Source organism: Protopterus annectens, chromosome 6.part1 (genome assembly GCF_019279795.1).
Source record: "Protopterus annectens isolate FY-2018-M chromosome 6.part1, PAN1.0, whole genome shotgun sequence".
Taxonomy (NCBI): Eukaryota; Metazoa; Chordata; order Ceratodontiformes; family Protopteridae; genus Protopterus; species Protopterus annectens.
The window spans coordinates 80641040-80663012 of NC_056738.1; positions in this window are offsets into that span (position 1 = coordinate 80641040).

Here is a 21973-nt window from a genome sequence, read left to right on the forward strand (position 1 = left end):
ATTGTGGGAAACACCTGTAATTATTTGAAACAGCTCAAACTTGTATCTGTTTGATATCTGATGATCATTTAAAGGTTGATTCCTAGAACAGTTCAACTGAATAAGCAAAACTGCAGACTTCCATGTAAGTCTGAGATTGACAGGTTACAGGAAATGATAAGATTATTTTCTATCAGAAAGCCTTCAGTCTGCAGAAAAAAGGCATTATTTTCCAAAAGAGAAGGTAGAAAAAAGAGGCAATGGGCAGGTGAAAAAGAAGAAATCAATACTAAATGTGGAAGGAGTGAAGAACATTACTGTAAGATAAATGAAGAGAAAGACAGATGTTGACTACATGGCTCAAGCTGTGGATTTACAATGCCAACTGGATGGAAATTTAATACACAATAAAAACAGTGTGATTAATGGTGATGAAGATCTATCCTTTATAACAATTGATAGAGCAGATATTACTGTTTTAGTAGCTGAAGATTTTTCAGAGCTGGTCAGCAAAGATATTCTTGTAGTTGGAGATTCAATTATTAGATTAACTGATATTTCTATTTGCAGAGAGGATAATGAACATCAAATAGAGCAAAAATAGAAGATATGAGACAAGCCTTGGAACACCTTAATGTAAGGAAGTAAGATCTGCTTTTATTCATGCCAGTACAAATTATCTCATCCACAAGGACTCTCTGACTGTTAGTAAGAAAAGACAGCCCTCTAAGACAGTGTAGCATGTACTGGTGTTAGGACATATTTTTCCACAAATCACCTATAGAAAGGGTAGTCAGGTCATCGTGAATGAAAAGAGTTTGGGGGTAAATACCTCCATGGAAAAAATGTCCTGTTTTAAAAAAATGGAAATGTGTAGAGCACCCAAGCCTAGCTTTGGGCACATGTGTTCAGACAGGATGACATTAATTTGTCAAGATCAGGGAAGAGAATTTTTGCAACAGATATTTTGCAGTATTTGACAAACACTAGGCAGGATTTTTACTAGGTCAAAAATGTAACAGTTCACAGATAGCAACATTTGATGTATCTCTGATGGTTGTTAATGATAGGAGCATTAACAGTAACGTTTTTTTTTAATTGGAAAATTTGCTACATTCCCACAAGTTTGATCTTGTTATTGTTTGTGAAACATAGTTAAAGAACAATGACTGGAAACCAGTTCTGTCAGGGTATAAATATTTTTACTGTAACAGACATTCAAACAAAAAAATCAGATGGAGGTGTTATGATAAGGATTAAAGATAGTTATGAGACCTGTGATTATTACATGTTCAGTGATGACACCAATGCTACAGACTGTGTAACTGTGACAATAAAGACAACCCTGAAACATATAACAATTGTTGTAGTGTATAGACCATCAAAGTCAAGTGCAGATGACCTAGAGGAATTCATACATTTCTTGCATGAAACAAAGGAGGGAAGAATAATATTATATAGGGACTTAAATTGACTAGAAACAGACTGGAATAATACTGATTCAGCAATATTAGTAAGGAAATTATTCACAACGTATATTCAACAACAATATTCAGATTGTAAAAAAACTACGAAGGGACAGAACATACTAGACATTGTTTGTGTTCCTAAAGAAATTACTGTTACTTCAAGTCAAGTGTTACCGCCATTGATGTGCAGTGATCATGGGGTTATAAAGCTTAATTTGATGCTAGATAAGTCTGCAAAACTGAAATCTAAATCAATGCACAGAAGATTAATTACAGATTGTATGGAAGCAAAACAGTCACTATGTAAAACTAACTGGAGTGATGTGGTCAGTGGAAAAACTACAGATGGAATGTGGAAAGTTTTGAAAGAGAAATTGTTTGAGTGCAAAAAATAAAAAAAATAATGTTTAACATTAGGATCTAGGCATACAACATCAGTTGGATATATTTCCATAAGAACAAGATACCTGATTAAGGTGAGAGACAAAAATATAAGAAATGTAAAAGAGGTTGAACTTCAACTTTGAAAACTGAAATAAACAAGCTGGACAAACAGATTAAGCATAGTGTGAGACAAGATCAAGAAAAACTTGAAGAAAATGTATATAAAGATATTAGGCATAATAGGTAACCTTTTTATAAACGCAAGATGTGGAAGGAGTAATGACATACAAATTGATAAACTGTGTGCAGATTCTAAAAATTATTCTCAGACACAACAGATCATAGATATATTTACAAAATCTTATGCAAAACAGTTTGGCTCCACAAAATGGGTGATAAGTTGTCCTAGTGACATCCAGGTAACCTCAGATACTGAAATCAAATTAGATTATATTGAAAAAGAACTGCACAAATTGGATCCAAACAAAGCACAGGGAGATGGAATTAGTAACAATGACCTGAGAACACTTGAGCAAGAACGTACGGTGCCATTATATCTATTATTCACTAGGTCATATAAATATGGGGAGATTCCAGAAGATTGAAGACATGCACTTATTAAACCTGTCTTCAAGGGAAAGGGCAGTAGGACAAACCCAGAGTCATATAGACCCTTAAGCCTACTTTCATGTTGTGGAAAAATAATGGAGAGGGTAATTTTGGATAAGTTATTGTCAGAACTGGATAGGGTGGGACTTGAAACCATATATCTGCATGCATCTGTTGAAAATAGATCTATTACCACCTGTAACATGATGTTCTATAACAATATAATAACAGTTATGAATGACAAATTATGTTGTGATGTAATTTATATAGATTTAACTTCAGTATTTGACAGGATCATACACAAAACACTGATCAATAAATTAAACAACTAGGTATTGATGTACTCTTGATAAGACGGATATCTGCATGGCTTACAAATAGGACATGCCAAGTATCATATAACAACTCGACAGGTGAAATTCTTGGTTACAGTCAGGGTATACCACAGGGCTCTGTCCTAGGCCCTTACTTGTTTAGATTGTATCTTTCAGACCTAACTTTTTCATCTGAGGTGTTCTACAGTCTATATGCAGACAACCTGAAATTGGATAAACTGATTATATCTGCTACAGATAAGGCATGTCTGCAAAATAACTTGACTAAATTGACCATTTGGGCACAGGAGACTAATATGCTGATAAATATATCAAAAACTAAGCATATCAGATTTTGGAGACATAAATTGAAAGATGAATATTTAATACAGCACACAGTGATTGAAACTGTTGACTCATTTAAGGACCTGGGTATATGGGTAGATCCAGCTATGAGTTTTTCTAATCATATCAACCAATTTGTTAATGATAGTTATAGAACTATAGGTTGTATAAAAATATTTATAAAGTCTAGGAAATCAAAAATAATGAAGTTATTGTTTGTTAGTTACATTAGACCCAAACTTGAGTATGGAATAACAATATGGAAACCCTGTAAGAAAGCAAGCATAAGTAAACTGGAAAGAGTTGTTTTTCTTTCTGCTTTTCCCGGTTAGGGGTCGCCATAGTGGAACTCCGGTCCACTTATGATTGGCAGTCGATTTTTATGGTGCAGAGGTGCCAGCCCGACACCCAACCTTCAACGAAGGCACACCCATTCATACATGCCTTTTGAACACCACTCAACCACAGGGAGGACATGCAGACTCCACACAAAAGGTGCTCCAGCCAAGCATCGAACAGGAGAACCTCTTGCTGTGAGGCGGCAACGCTACCGCTGCACCATCGTGGCTTCAGTAAACTGGAAAGAGTACAGTGGAAATATAGCAAGAGCATTCATGGATATAAAAATTTAAGTTATTATGAGACACTAAATTGTCTGACCATTTAGAGCAACTACCTATGGGAACGTTTGAGGTTATGAAGAAGTACTAGAGAATCATCAGACAACCTATGTAGAAGATTCTAAGGAATGAGAGGTGTACTAATTGATTCTCTGACAGAGTAGCTGATGCATGGAACAGGCTACAAAATTACATTAATGCAAGTACTAGTTTTGATATTTTTAAGAACAGCTTGGACACTTATTATGGGAACAAGTGTTTTAGTATACTGGCAAGCTATAAGAGCATTAATGCCCATGCTTGAAATATTTGTATGGATGTATTTCTTAGAGTATTTCATTCTCTCCATAGTATGATGATTTTGCAGTTGGTATATATAAGTTCAGAGGATATGGGGGGCTTGTCCTCACATTGGGGGTGCAGGGCTTACACATACAAACCTCAGAATTACAATAGGAACCCATAAAATGCCATCTCTGGCATTAGATAAGTAATATTTGTTTTAGTCTGGCTGTGTAGTTATTATGCCATCATAACGATTCATCTTTGTATTGCCAAGTTAACTTACATTTTGCTAGTCTTTTCATATATTTTGTGTTTCCTATGAATTAAAATAGTTCACAGCATTAAGTGACTATATTTACATTGAACTAAACTCTGTATTATCTTTACCTGAGTATACTATAGCTTCCAGCTCTAACATTACTGTTACCTCTAGTCTTAACTCTGCAACACTATGGTACCACAGCTATAAATGCAACATTTGTATAGTGTTTCCTCCCAATGTATCCAGTAAAAAGGTTTGGCTTAGTCATTCAGCCTAATCATTAAAAAATAAATAAATAAATGCAGAGAATACTTAGCCATTTGAATTATACATTTTAAAATACAATGACATAGAACTCCTAAGATATTGGAGGAAAGATAGGTAAAAGGGACATGAGATACTTCCAGAATTTGTCTTGCACTAAAGAAAAAATTGATTAAATGTTCTGTTTTATTTTAAAAAGGATGAGAAGAGATGATTGCAGTGTTTTTCATTGTAACTAAAATATTATGCTGACATTTGCAAATTATCTTGTTTTTCCCTTTTATTAAAATAATAAGCTTGAATCCCTGCTCTTCATCATATAGGGCTTTATTACTACACTGAAACATGTTTTTACTTATGAGCATGGAATTGTTAATGATCCATTGTTAATATTATAGGATTGAAATAAAAAAGACTAGGTACTGAGACCGCATTTCAGCATGCATTCCTCTCAAGGAAAATAGCTTCTATCATTTCTTTCTATAGGCAACAGACTTACAAAAGTTACCAGAACATTCTCAGTTTTCAAGTAAGGGCTTTAGAACCATCAGTCAGTCTAGACTACTAAACTCATTTAGTTATCATTTATAGGAAATAAACTACATGTCTATGCTACATTAGCCTTAATGCCAATGAACAGAATCTTTATTTAAAAAAAATGGTTCATATGCAGCTTGGAATCTTCTTCATATCTATAGTGACCAACCAAATCAATATATTATAAATACTATATTATTACATTATATCTATATATATATATATATATATATATATATATATATATATATATATATATATATATATATATATATATATATATATATATATATTTATACATAAGTTTTTTATGGTTCACAAGAAATATTTAACATGTATAAGCGATATATTGTGTATGTTTTTGTCTATATTTATGTTCACAAGCATTAGGTATTTCACTTTAATGTTGTCCTTATGTATCAAGCATCAATTATTCAATGAATTTATTATTTGGTGCTATTGACTTTAATTGGGCAGGTATTTATATGCTTGTTCAGAGTCTGATTTGTATTCTGAGGAAGTCCAGCCATTTGGCGGATGAAAGAGCTAAATAAACTGTTTCTCCTACTGCGTTGGTATTTTTCACAGTTGCCCTTTATATTTCATATCTATAGGGAAATGATTTATATTACTATATTATATCTTGTTAGCCTGTAATAATAATGTTTAGAATAAAATTATGTTGCCTTCCTATTTAGAAGACTAAATAATTATAACTAATTTATTTCACATAGCTATGGTGCAGCGGTTAGCATTGTCACCTCACAGCAAGAAGTTCTCCTGTTCGATTCTTGGCTGGACTACCTTCTGTGTGGAGTCTGCATGTCCTCCTCATGGTTGAGTGATGTTAAAGACATGCAGGTAGGTGTGAGCATGAATGGGCGTGCCTTCGTTGAAGGTTGGGTGTTGGGCTGGCAACTCAGCACCATAAAATCCACTGCCAATCATGAGCAGACTGGAGTTCTGCTGTGGCAACCCCTAACTGGGAAAAGCCGAAAGACTGAGCTGTTTTAAACTATAACTACTTTGATGTATACTTACAAACAAATTATAATGTTCCTTCTATCTGAAATAAAATAATTAAATTCTTATCACTTTTCTACATTTAGTTAATGTGTAAGAAAAATGTTTCTGTTAAATTGTTTTAGTCTTCATATGTAGTATAGTAAATGTTTAAGACCACATACTGTGAACTAACCAAACCAGTAGTAGATATCAAATTTGGGGAATGTAATTTATGTAAGTATGTATGGCAAAGTTCTAGATTCATAAAGTAAGGGAATCATACACATGCATTTCTAGTAAACTGATTTATGCACTAAAGTAAAGTTGTGAAAGAAGTACATGGTGTATTATTCAAACAAATAGATGTGCGAAAGGTGGGATACAGGAGCACTTTTTAGACATTCAAAAATAAGGATGTCAGGAGTCCTATATGTGTATATGCTATGGAAAAAATAATAGTAATTTCAGTTAATTATTTTTCTTGGGTTTTGCACTGTTTATTTATCTAAAGGTGTGGATATTGTTTAATCCTTGAGTGTTTTAGAAGTAAAAATTATATTAAGATTTTATAAAAATATTTAAATAATGACATTTCTAGGCAGTATTTGATTTAACTTCTGTATTTTATTAGAGAAGAGTGTGGCACCTTTAATTTTTATTGGTTTTGCTTGGGATAATTGTTAATTATTTATTTAATTGTTTGATTGTTTAATTATTAATTAAGAGTGTAAGTTGTGATGCCCAACCACTGGAAAAGTAATAAAGGAGACTCAATCCTCACCACTAGCACCAGTGGGGGACGTACATTGGCAGGATGACAGGTACACACAACAGTATTTCCAGATGCAGCTCTCTGCATCAAGTTCAAGATCCCTTAAGAGCACACAGAGACCACAGTCAGTCTGCGGCTGGTTTCTCCCTCTTTCTCCAGATCCCCAATAAGACTCCCCATTGGCACAGCTATAGAGTTGAGATCTCAGCTGAGTGGCCAAGCCAAGACCTCCAGCACCCTCTCGGTCCAACCACTGCTTTGGGTCTGTGCCCAAGTAGCTGACACACACAAACTTTGAGGTTTGATTTACACACACACACACACACACACACACACACACACACACACACACACACACACACACACACATGAAGGTTCTGGAGAGGGTGATTGATAAACTGATACACAGAGTAGTAGAATGTAAGATGGGAGACGAGCAGTTTGGATTCAGATCAGGATGCAGCACAACTGACCCGATGTCTGCATTGAGACAGATACTTGAGAAGAAGTTAGAGATGAGCAGAGAGTCCAACTGGGCATTCCTAGATTTGGAGAAAGCATATGACAAGGTCCCAAGAAAACTGATCTGAGCAGTACTGCGGTGGTTTGAAGTCCCAGAAACATTGGTAGAATTAGTGCAGGCTATGTACAAGGACCCAATGACTCAAGTACGGATGGTGTTCGGCCTCACAGAGGGGTTCTCAGTGGGTGTGGGTGTACATTAGGGTTCAGATCTGTGCCCACTGCTGTTCATACTGGTGATGGACTACATTAGCAAACAGGTTGGAGGGGACGGATCAACAAAGCTGCTTTAGGCAGACGATGTGGCCGTACAGGCAGACTCTGAGCTAGAACTTCAGCAAAGGACAGGAGACTGTAATGCAAATCTGAAGGCACATGGGATGAAACTAAGCACAGATAAGATGGTGGTAATGGCAGCAAATTGGGGCAATCAAAAGAAGCTGAGAATAGAGATAGAAGGGAAGATAGTGGAAAAGGTAAACAGCTTCAAGTATCTTGGAGGAGTAGTTGAGGAGAAGTGTAGTCTGAATGAAGAGGTCAAAGCTAGAATCAGATGGGTTACAGCCAACTGGCATAGAGTATCAGGTGTAGTCTATGACAGAAGAATGCCAAAGAAGCTGAAAAGTAAGGTGTACAAGACATTGGTGCGACCAGTACTACTGTATGGTACAGAAACATGGGCAGTAAAGACAGAACAGTTGAAGAAGCTAGAGGGGATGGAAATGAAGTGCCTAAGAAAGGTGATAGGATGCACACTGTGGGACAGATGAAGAAATGAGGACATAAGAGCAGAAGCCAAAGTAGCTTCAATTGCAGAAAAGATCAAAATGAACAGACTACGGTGGTTTGGGCACATGTGTAGAACAGCAGAAGACAATCTGGTGAGGAAGATTTGGGACAGACAGGAAGAAGGTAAGAGGAAGCGAGGACATTAAGCAAAGAGGTGGATGGATTGTGTAAAAGAAGATCTGTGACAGTCAGGCATGAGTGTTGAAGAAGGCAGGAGTGTGGCACTGAATCGAGAGAGTTGGTGACAGTTAACACAATACCCTGACCCCATGTAGAAAAATGGGAAAAGAGGGGGCTGATGATGATGATTTATGTTTGAATCAGATGAACGGCATTTTTTGGGTGTTATTATTGTATATTTTTTTATTTCATATTTCCCGTTAAAGTGATTGGGGAAATCTGCTTTTTTTTAAGTATTATTGAAAATAGTAATAGTAGCTAGATATAGATATATATGCTTCTACTAAATAAGACTGATGGACTCAAATGTCAGTGTCCCTAAGGTCGACAAAAAAAAAATAAAATCATTGAAAATGCAAACATCAATACGCATGCACCAAGGACATGTCTTAATGCATGCAACTCAAATGGAATGGACCGATTTGGATCCCATACATTTTGTGTAGGGTACTGGACATGGATATTCCAGCATAAGCTCCCTGTTTCTAGTAAGGACATAGGCACCAGGCCAGGGGTAAATGTATAATTCCCTTATGCTTGAATATATATATAAATATATATATATATATATATATATATATATATATATATATATATAAATATATGAAAGAACTTTGCTTCATATGAATTGGAAGCCTGTTCCAGGGAATGGGCAGTCTCTGAGACGCATACCTGTCTCTCCAACATGTGTGATTTATGTTGCAGGTAAGGTTGAATCCTTAAATTGGGTGTTTCTGATAATATTTGTTTTGTGAATATGCAGGAGGTCCATTAAGACTGGACCAAAAGATGCTTTGTAGGCCTAGGCCAGGCATAGATCTCATCTTAACAGTCTGTGGGACATCAAGTATAAGGACAATGCTTTGAGGTGGCCCACACAGGACACATTGACTACACCATGTATTCTTTTTGTGAGTAATGTCTGCAGAAGCTCCATTTGATGTATATGCCTGGTCAGGTACATACTGAAGCCGGCATTGTATGCAATAATTAGACTAATGAGAGCTGAGTACAATGGAGCAATGACATCTCTGGATCTATATGCCATACTGTTACTTATAAATTATTCAACATAGAATGATTTCCTTACTGCATTACATATAGTGGTCAAAGGCCAAGTCACTGTCTACTTGTGTTCCCAAATCCCTGACCACTGGGTCTACCCTTAGGGTTGTGTTATCGGTGTAATAATTTGCAGGAATAGCCATCTTTCCAAAAGAGGCTATTATGCATAGTGCCTTTTTTAGGGAAGGCTCAAAGGACAAACCAACCACTGTAACCAGCACAGGTAACCAAAAACTAAGGGTAATGCTACTCAACGCCAGAAGTCTCAACCTCAAAATGCACACACTTGAGGCTCTCCTCAGCATGGAGAAAATCGATGTTTGTGCAGTGACGGAAACCTGGTTCAAGGCTCAAGAGAGCAACCCAGCACTGCCAGGTTCCAATTCATATCATACCTTCTGACCTCAGTTACTGGATCACAGTACAAAGGGCGGAGGTGCATCCATATTCATCAAGGATACCCATATCTCCAGGTTAGTAGCGCACCATGATGCCCCAGAGATCATCCATGTGCAACTATCAGCAGGCAAAACCACATTTCAAGTTGTAGCCAGTTATAGATCACCCACCATGTCCCAAGATGCTCACTCTGCATTCCTTGAGACATTGGAAAATATAACGGTCCTACCCAACACCATAATCTTGGGTGATTTCAACTACCCTGGTATAGACTGGGTGAACTACCAATGTTCCAACTCCTATGCTCAGAAATTCATAAAATTTATAAATTCAAATGCCCTTGAACAACTAGTATGTTCCCCCATTAGAGGGGACAACATATTGGATTTAATCATCACAAATATGGGAGCCCATTGTACCACACCCATTATCACTCCCTCCTTGGTCAGATCCGACCACAAACTGATAAGCCTGGACATCCTCACCCCTCCACCTCCCCCAGTCAAAGAAACCATAGTCAAAAACCTTTCCAAAGCAAACTTCAAACTACTTGCATCCAAAGTGGAAAGCTTCACTATTCCCTTGCAGAAGGATAATGATATCCAGGATGTGGAATCCTACACCAAGACACTCTATATGCATCTTCAGGATTGCATGGACCGTGCTATCCCAAATAAAACCAAGACTCCTTCCTCAAGCAAGAAGAAACCAGTCTGGTGGACCTCGGCCATAAGCCAACTTTACAATAAAAGAAGGAGACTTATACAAAAAAGGCCAAATCTCAAGTAGAAAAATCATCCCTGATCAGCATTAGTAAGAAATTGAGGGCCCTCATCAAGTCAGCTAAAGCTAATTTTGAAAAGAAAGTTGCCAAGGATGCCAAGGATAACCATAAGGCCTTCTATGGCTACATCAAAAACCTAAATGGCAATGCTCAGGTCTGTTCTGAGCTAGTACAAAATGGAACAAAATACACTGACCCTTCTGACATTGCCAACATCTTGGCTGACAGGTTCAGTGCAAATTTCTCCCCCCCCCTTCACCACCTACAGGGCCTATTACCATTCCAGGGGATTGTGTACATCCAATTATTACTGATACGTTGGTTAACAAGGCTCTATCTAAAGCTAAAAACACTGCCTCCATGGGACCAGATGGTGTCCCAGGCTGTGTCATACGTGAGCTCCTAAAGGAATTAACCCTGCATCTTAATACCCTGTTCAGTCTCAGCCTCTCCACAGGATATGTGCTCATAGAATGGCACACGGCAACAGTGGTCCTACTACACAAGGGTGGGGCCACAACTGACCCTGGGAACTACCGACCAATAAGCCTGACCAGTCTGATCTGTAAGGCTATGGAGCGAATCATTATGGAACTCAGAAATGGAGAGATTGGGAACTTCCAGTTGCTGGACCCCACACAGTTCAGCTTCGTCAAGGGCAGATCATGCCTCCTGAACCTGGTGGATTTCTTTGAGACAGTTACTCAGGCTATAGATAAGGGAAAGGAGGTACACACAGCTTACCTTGACCTTGCTAAAGCATTTGACACCATTCCCCATTCAGGTATTATTGATAAGCTCACCAGCCTGGGCATAAACCCTTACGTCACAAAATGTATCGCAAACTGGCTCTCAGACAGATCCCATAAAGTAAGAGTAGCGGGATCTATGTCCAAATCCAGACCAGTAACGAGTAGTGTGCCTCAGGGCTCTGTCCTGGGGCCCCTCCTGTTTTGCATATACTTCTCAAAAGTACATGCAAGCACAGAAGGGCTGTGGCTGACTAAGTCTGCGGATGACTGCACACTGGGTGCTAAAATTGTGTCCGGCCGACATGGAGATCCTCCAGAAGGGCCTAAATGAGACTGAGGCATGGTGTCAAAGCCATGGTCTCAAGCTAAATGCAAAAAATGCATAGTAATCCCCTTTGGAAAAAAAACAGAGTACCCGCAAACTACAACATAGGAGGTAATCCCCTGAAATCTTAAGAAGAAATAAGGGATCTAGGGACTAAAGTAGATACTCAACTTTCCTTTGATAACCATGTTGCCAAAGTGGTTAGAAAATCCTTCTATGTGACCCATCTGATCACAAAAGGGTTTGCATCAAGATCTAAGGATGTAATGGTGCCCCTCTACTCTTCCCTCATCAGACCCATTATTGAGTACAATGCACAAATTGGAATATACCTGGCTAGACATCTCCAGCAGCTGGAGAGACCACAGAGGTACCTAACCAAGAGGATTACTGGCCTCAAACAGTTGCCCTATGCAGCATGATTGAAACAGCTAAGACTGTTATCTGTTGCATACTGCTTTCTCAGAGGCGATCTCTGTCTAACGTACAGAGCCACGTCCAACCCAGAATTGTTGAACATGCTCCATCTTAGCAAAACCAAATCTACTCGAGCTACACACTCTAGGGATATAAACCTCAACACAACAATGAATAGAACATGCTGGAGGGATAGATTCCCTTCGCAGAGAGTTCCCTTACTATGGAACAGGGTCCCGATCTACATAAGACAGAGCCCCTCGCTATCACTCTTCAAGAGGAACCTTGATGAGTGGATGGGTAACAGAAAGTTCACACCGGGGATCACACCAACAGCACTACTAGATAGGGACCAAGGGTACTAGCTGCTAGTACAAGGGTCTAGGGAACTACTAAAGGGACGGTGAATACCGCACAACATGGCTGGGCTAATATATGTATTTGGGAAGATAGCCCAGCACCAACCTATGAACCTATGAACCTATGCACTTCTTGGCACTGAGTTTTAGATAGTGACCTGGCACCAGTTATTAGTCTGTGTCAGGCCTTTGTGGTGGCTATTTGTGTCATTGAGCGATTCTATGACTGCACCTAGTTTACAACTGTCTGCAAACTTAGTCAACCAGAAGCCTTTGATTTTAGTCTTAACATCAGACAAGTAGATGCCAAAGAGGAGCAGCCCCAACACTAAGCCTTGAGGGACCCCAGTAGTGAACTGCCTTTTAGTGGAGGTAGACTCCCCTATCTTGGCTTCTTTAGTCCTGTGAGCCAACTGGCTATCCAGTAGGTGATATAAGGGATTATACCTAATTGTCTGAGTTTATCTTCAATTCCCAAGTGGGATATTGTGTCAAATGCCTTGGCCTGGTCAAGGAGGGCAGTATGCATCATGTTGCCCTCGTCTGTTGCTTTAGTGACTTTCTTGAAGTACAGCAGTTTGAGTAGGCATGACCTGCCCTTTACAACTCCAAACTGAGTTGGATCCAAGGTCTGTAGGTTACCTGTGCTGTCATTTATCATAGCCATGATTATTCTTACCATGGCTTTACATATGAGACTACTCAGACTTATGGGCTATAGTTTCCCGGGTCCATGGATGTCCTCCCTTGTGCAGAGAACAACAGTTAACAGTTACAGTGCTCCATTCATTTGGCATGAAGCCTGTTTGGAGGATCCTGTTGAATAGTGATTCTAGTGGACCTGATAGGTCATGTTTCATGCTATTAAGGAGGCAACCTGAGATATTTTCAGGTCCTATGGATGCAGTATTTTTACCCACAGAGACTACTTTTAGGACCTGTTCCCCAGTGATAGTTGGGGAAGTTATAGTTGGCTGGGATTGGGGGGGGTGCCAGCCCCTCATATCAACAGAATTATGGAAAATACAGTTTGTATGTGTAGGTTATCATGGATATAGGTGATAATGGGCAATTGCTATTCTGGATCCACACTTACACATGTCCAGTACTCTCTGTTACAGCTGTGATTTATTTATTTATTTTATTTTACATTTGTTGACTGGGAGAGTCCAACTGGATTACAAGTCCATTTTTAGTGGAGGCCCGGGGAGAAAAGCTCCAAGAGAACATTTTTTTACAAAACATAGTTTTAAGGACAGACTTTTGACACACAATTTTCATAGAAGAGACTTTAACATACATATTAACTAGTAGATAGGATACATTCATTCTCTTACAAATTGATTTACTATATGTCTTCTCCTGGATTTAGTTGAGAAGGATAACAAATTGATTTACAATATGTCTTCTCCTGGTTTTAGTTGCTTATGGGAAGCACAACATTGCTGGGGTAGTTTTCCCTAACTCCTGGAGAGATGGGATGAGCAGTAGATTAACAGTGCTAAGTTGATACATTAGTATGAGTGGTTAGCTTAGCAGAGTTACTTAGGTTAGGTCAAGTGTTATAATGAGACATTAGCCAGGGGGGATACAGGAATGCCTGCTCGTAAGGCGAGTGCTCTGCCCACTACACTATTGCTATACTGCTTCATTTGCTGGTGATACTGGTTATGATGTAACGGCACTTCATTCTGACAGGTATGGAACAGGTGTGAGGGGGCGTGAGGGCCCTATTTTCAAAATAATTTTGGTGAGGATAGATATTTTAAAATGAATCTAAACCTGTGAGATTTTATTATTTATATACTTATGCATAATTTAATAGTAATTCATACTTTTGGAAAGCATATTTCCTAGCAACACTGTTAGGGTTGCCTTCTTTTCATGTACTCAAAATGGGGCTTTTCTTAAGAAAACATGACATTATGTAGGAAAAACTATACATGCAACCAGTGTGAAGAACTAGACTTCACTTTATAGCCAAAAGTCAAAGTTCACTCATGTACAATTTGAGCTGTTTCTGTTGCTTTGTGTCATGTGAAGGTGTTTAAAATACGATATTCTTATGAAAATATTAGAGGAAACATGGGACATACCCCCGGATTCACTAACCTTCCGTGCAGGACTAGCCTAGTCCTGCACAGAAGCACCCGTGTAGGAGCAGGACAGCAGCGCGCCATGCATAATAATGAAGGCGCACTGCCCAAGCTCCTAGGCTTACACAGAGCGTGTACGAGTGCAGGGGGCGTGTCTGAGAGCAGAGCTCTCAGAATAAACATGCCCCTGCAATGCAGAACAGCAGAAGCTGTTAAGAAATGAGCGATATTGCTCATAGGTGTCCTCATATCCCCACCAACAGTTCCTCATGTGTACAAAAGCAACAGGACATATAAATTAAAAGAAGAAGCCCTTTTATCTTTCTTAAAATTTTGATTAAAGCACACTATAGGTGCACAGCTGTGCTCATCGTTTAGCTATGGTTAATGTAGCTCAAATGGCTGAAGAGGATAACAAGGAAGATATATGCAGATAAAGCAGTATAGCAATAGTGTAGTGGGCAGAGCACTTGCCTTATAAGCAAGCATTCCTAGTTCAAGTCCCACTACAGCCCATTCCATTTTCCATGTGAAATCTGTATATGAACATTTTTTGCTGTATAACCTACTAAATAACATTTAAATATGAACTGGAGTACTGCATTAAATGCACATGTGAAGTGTCAGTGTCATAATGAATAAGGCACTAGTAATTAGGGTTAAGCACAAATAAGCAATAGTAAGCATATATAAGCACTAGTAAGTGTGTTAAGTGCGTTTGCACGGGGGTAAGCATTGCCTACACAGATTAAGCAAAGTAGAAGCTAACTGAGTGTAAGAAACTGTAACTTGAAGTAAGTGCTGCTTAGCTCCATGCAAACCCACCTACAACTGCTTTAAATTGCCTTAACCACTTTGTATCCAACAGCTCGTGTTCTGCCCAGCAACAAAATAAACAGCCGCTGCAAGTCTTTAACCCAAGACCCTGTACACTACAATCATAATAGTTAACCACTAAGCCATCATAGCAGTACACAATATTGAGATTTCAACAAACAAATCCTCACCATAGGAAATCAAACTGAACATGTGAAAGGAATCAATGTACAGTGTGATGTTGTATAACGTGCTACATAACATAAATATGTGAACTGGAGTACTGCAGTAAGGCCAGATGTGAGGTGTTATTGTAATAAAGTGTTGACATCCTCAGGACCCCATACAATGTATGTACACATGAATCACGGATACCAGACACATATATAACATGTAATAAATAATACATCAATGCCAAAAGGAAAATATAATGCAAACTAAATATTAAGCAATGCTAAGCATTGCGCAGCTCAGCTTAGTTGGGGTAGGCAATGTGTAGGCCAGCTAACTCAATCTGCTCAGTGGTATGCCCCTTTAAGCAATGCCAACATTAGGTAAGCAGGTGTGCCCATATCTTAGCCTTTTCAAAACCATCCAATTACGGGAAAGTGTGGGAAATCAGGCATATTTAAACCCCACAGGTGCCAATAATTCCCATACCTGGTTGCAGCTCCCTACTGTAGGAAGAATGGCTGGCGTTGGGGAAGACACTCGATTTGGAGTGCAGTGCTGGGGAAACCAGGAGTCCAGATTCATGGTATGGCTCCTGGTAAAACACCATTAGGAGAGACTACTACTGTAGGGCCAGTACCAGGGCTCTCAGCATAAAGTGGAGGCCTGGGACAGTCTCGCCCATGACCTCACCAGTGCCACTGGTATACCCCAGACTGGTGAGTAGGTCAGGCATCACCATGCTGACCTGAAGCAGCAGAGGGGTGATTTCTTGGACCAGTGGATCCAAGAAGCAAGGCAGATGGTTGATGCCCCAGCACTAAGTACCTATACATAATGATTGCCTAGCTTGTGTATACTATGGATAGGTAATGGCTAAATATCACTGTATTTCTCTGACAGCTGCAGATGAGTGGGCTGTGAACCAGCAAGAGTTATTTGAAAGAAACATCCCGAGGCAGGTTAGTAACATGCTGCAGCCAACTGTCAACAAATAAATATAACAGTTCTGGAAAGTTTTGTACTAGACAGATGGATTAATTCATTGTCCACAAGGTATAGATGCATTAATCATGTCAGTTATTTGAAAGAGAAACATCACTTAAAACATGCTGCAGCCAACTCTCAACAACCTTCTAATGAACATTTTTGAATGTTTGTGAACATTAATTCATTGGCAGGCACAGTTCCAGCATTAAAAGACTGCCTTGCAGAAACTTTTTCCTTTGGTGAAGCTGAGGGAATCACCATGGACACTGCCCACATCTGAAGAAGTGTTTCTAAATGAAAATGCAAACTTGGTACGTTAATGTGGAGTATTCGAAACGTGTTATTCAGTGTCTAATAACATTCGTGTCCTCGGTCCTTGCTTGTACTGTGGCTTCATCGCAGGAAGACTGTCATATACGTTGCATGGAAATAAAGGTGTAATATCTTGTGAATAAAAGTATACCCCTGGAGTGCTTGTGTACATCCTGCTTTCATATGTTGTTGTAATGTTGCATTATATAAATAGTACTGTTGTATTAAGCAGTGTTCCCACACTGTTGAATGCAGTTAAAATGTGTGGGAAGTTCAGAATAACAATGTTGGAAGTCCCAAGAGGTCAGTCATGTAGAACAACTGAGGGAGACTTAGACAGAAACCACTTAAATACTTTACACTAATTTCCTGATAGCACAGTGTACTGTGATGTCAACTATAATATTTTTACCACACACAGCAGGGGTTCGAATCCCGGGAGTGGTAGTAAGTTGTAGGCATAATCATATTCCACAACTGTACAGAGTTTGTGAGAATGTTCAGATAGAAAGCTGTATGCATAATTAGACCCAACAACTGTACAGACTTTGCTAGAATATTCAGATAGTATGCTGTAAGCATAATCGTAACCATCAACTGTACAGACTGTGGCAGAATGTTCAGGTAGTAAGCTGTATACATAGTCATATCTACAACTGTTCGATCTGTCCAGCATGTCCAGATAACTGGCCCAAATCTGCTGCCCAGTAACCTGTTCCCCTGACAAATCAGTGTGATGATCCAAGAAATGTAGGCAGCTTATACTGACATGTAATGGATAGTCAGACCTGAACATAAAAAGAGAATGTATATGGAAACAAACCTGTCATTGTAGCATCTTACCCAAAGTGTATGACAGAAATTCTCAATGAATGTCACATTAACACCTGCATCCTGTCACACCTTGACCAGAGTGTGTGCAATAACAGATTGTTAGGTATGTGTATAACAGCAACATGGAATCTTGGAGTATGTCTAGAACTTGTCAGGTAGTGTTAACAAAGATTTTCTCCACAGCTATAACAGGTAAGAGGTGTAGACTGTAGGTACTACACAGGTCACGTATATACTTGTCTACAAGCATGGAATCTGGGAGTATGTATAGAAAGTGGCAGGTAGTGTTAACAATGATTTTCTCAACGGGTATAACAGGTAAGAGGTGTAGACTATACATACTACACAGTCCATGCATATACTAATCTACAAACATACCATTGTACAAAGTAAGGACATTGGGTAGTGTAATAATACATGTAAGGGACAGATCACTGCAGTGACTAAGAAAGTTGTGAAAATTACAGGGATATATTAGTTGTTAATTGACCTCTTTCTCTCACCCTCTCCATATGTGCAACAATAACCTTATTACACACCTCAATGGGTACGTGTACACTCCAAACTTTTGTTGGGACATATGTCTTATTGGTTTATAAATATTCACATTTGGTTCTATGCATGTGCCATGTTAAAATACTCCCATATTGGTGGCCTGTTGCCATCAATGAAACCTGCATGCTGTTGTAATGGCCACTGTTGTCCCATATATGCATGTGTTCTGCTTGATCTGCAACTGTTGTAAACTGGTGTCTTGGGTTAATGGGAATACCTATGCATGCAGTTATAACTAATCCTGAATGCTGTTGACTAAGACTAACTGTTATCTTTCTTAAAACTGCAACATCATAGCTCATATGGGAAGGCCGGTCCCAGCAGACCCACCTGTCCCACCTCAGCTGGCCATGGCACTGAGCACCAGCACATCTGGGACCCAGCCTGGGACCTCCTCCTCTGTTAGCCCTGCACCACCTTCAAGTGGAACCGCCACAGGGGATGGGGCTCGGCCCACCCTGGGAGCAGGGGTGGAGAAGTACCTGTCACCCACCGTCAGGTCCTGGCCGTGGTGCGTAGGGAGCTTGACAAGGAGATTCAAGACCAGCTTGAGGGCCGTGTGGTACAATTAGAGGGTGAGCCTGCCCTCCTACCCAGCCCCCAGCACAGCCACCTTTGGGGCTGTGAAGGTGCAGTGGTGACTGCCCATGGGTGGGGACCTCAGTCCCATAGTTCCATTTGGTGGATCATGGGCTTGTGACTTCCAAACACCCCTCCCCATCCAAGGTGTTTACCCCCATGTGTCATATAACATCCCTGTATGTGTCTTGTTTGTCTTGTCTGTTAACCTACCTCCTCAAATATACTTACTACCCCTCCCCAACATCCCACTCTCACCTGAAAAAGAAAAAAGGGCATTCTGTTCCCACAAAAAAATCTCGCCTCCATACATAGCTGTCCATTTCACACACTTGTCCACTGGACACATGTAATCCGGTCTAATTGGCATCACAACTTATTATTGTTGTCCTCACCCCCACCCAGGGGTTTGAGTGTCCAACTCTACCTCCAAATTCAGTGTATAAGCACAGCTGTTGCTGTAGAAGACATGGGCAGCTATGGACCTTCCCTTCAGCCTTCCTGCACATCCCTGGCTATTTTCCCTACTGTCTTTCTCTCTTTGTGCCCCTTTTTTCACCACTTTCATATCAACCCCTTTTTCTTTTCTTTTAAAGAATTTAGCATGAGGGGTAAGCAGGAGTAAGCAATTTTAAGCAGCAGTAAGCGGGGTTAAGCCTGTTTGTGTGGTGGTAAGCAATGCTTACACTGGTTAAGCAATGTAGAAGCTAACTGAGTGGAAGCTGTAACCGGAGGTTAGCATTGCTTACCTCCACACAAACCTGCACAAACCTGCTTACAATTGCTTAAAAGTGCCTTAGTCACTCTGTATCCAACAGCTCTCATCCTGCCCAGCAACAAAAGAATCTGCATTCCCAAGTTGCAAACCCCAGACCCTGCACACTATAGGCAAAGTGATTTACCACTAAGCCAGGGCAGATACACATACAGTTGATGTTATCACAAACATATCATCCAGCACAGTCATTCAACAGTATAGGAAATGTATGTAATTATGTAGATTAATACAAACAACCATTTGTACATTGCTTAAATACAGTATTTTGAGCAGTCTGTGTATATAAAAAAAAAACAGTGCCTGTCCAATATTATGTGAGAACAGTAGTTTTGCAAAAAACTTAAGAAAATAATAAAAAAACAGTGCACGTCAAGGGGGCATGCTTCATGCTCAGAATGTCAAACCTGGAATGTTGGTTCCACAGAACCGGGAGATGAGGCTGGGCAGGTGTGTGAGCAAACTGCTGCTTCTCAAACCGCTGGCAGGATGCTACCAGTGGGAGAAATGGTGTAGACCAGCTAAGTCTAATCTTGACACAAAAACAGGTCCGTTCCTGGCGGGACGAACCAAAAATTGGGAGTCAAACCATTGTCTACAAATGTCTCGAAAGATGAACAAGGCAAGGCTCATACATATGTGGACTAAACAGATGAAGAGGCTGAAGAAGCTTGGGTTGAGACAGTATACTGGATAAGTACCAAGATGTGGAGAGAGGGCAATGTGTGGAGGTGTGGTATGGCTGGGCTAGCAACTGGAGAATGGATGGTTGCTGTGTACGTGGAGCTCGGTGGGGTGGGGGAATGAACCATGGGTATGAAATTATGGAAGATATATGCAAATGAAGCAGCACAGCAATACTGTAGTAGGCAGAGCATCCGCCTAATGAGCAGGCATTCCCGGTTCGGGTCCCACTGCAGCAGAGACTATTTTACATGGCAAAGCACGTTATAACCAATTTTGTTGTTGCAAAACCCACTAAATAACACATATTTATGAACTAGAGTACTGCAGGAAATGCACATGTGCAGTGCCAGTGTCATAATGAATAAGGCACTAGTAAGCAGGTTTAAGCACAAATAAGCAGTAATAAGCATACGTAAGCACTAGTAAGCATGTTTAAGTGCGTCTGCGTGGGGGTAAGCATTGCCTACACAGATTAAGCAATATGGAAGCTAACTGAGTAGAAGAAAGTATGACCGGAAGTTAGCAGTGCTTACTATCGTGCAAACCCGCGCAAACCTGCTTACAACTACTTAAAAGTGCCTTAATCACTCTGTAGCCAACAGCCCTTGTTCTGCCCAGCAACATAATAAACAGCCTTTGCAAGGCTCAAACCCAGGACCCTGCAAAACATACATAAAGTGATTTACCACTAAGCCATGCCAGATATAAATAACTCCAGTGTTTTCAAAAACTTATTATCCAGTACAGTCATGCAACAGTACAAGGAATTTATATCAAAATGTAGATGTATGTGTGTGTAAATATATTAATATCTAAACAGATACAATATATCTATATATGTAGATATATAGATATATTTCTAGAAATATATACATATATATTAATGTATATGAACATATATACATGCAAATGCCTACATTGACACATATGTCTATACATATATGTCTACATATACACAGCAGGTTACATATGTATATGCAGATATATATTTATGTAGGTTTATACGGACATAGTTTTATATATATATATATATATATATATATATATATATATATATATATGTAAGCAGATATATATATATATATATATATATATATATATATATATATATATAGGTATATATGCCCATACATCTGTAGATAGCAATGGCAGATTAACAAAAATATGTCCACATGTACCATTAATAGGGTTGAGAGGCTCCACACACTATACGTCTTGTACGAATATGCACCCCCCCACAGCCAAACACGTCCGCTCTGCAATACACTACCAAGTGTTGCAGATCCCATAACCAGGATCTGACACAACATGGGCACAAGATGTTAACAGTACTACATCCCACCTGTATGATGTCAGGCTGGCATTGGTAACATATCATGCAGTACAGTCTGCCTTCCATAGGAAATGTAAAATGCGGAAGCCATCAACATCCCCAGGATACAGATACATAAATACATAGATATGCAGATACAGATATACATATATATATATATATATATATATATATATATATATATATATATATATATATATATATATATACACACACACACATATATAGATATACATGTGACTACACATACACACGTAGATATATGTACAGCAAGATACATATGTAGAAGGTGCACACAATATGGAACAGCCACTATGCCTACAGTTAACACCTGAGCAACTAGACACTGTATGAGCCACCCATACAAATGATAATTGTTGCCTGCAAC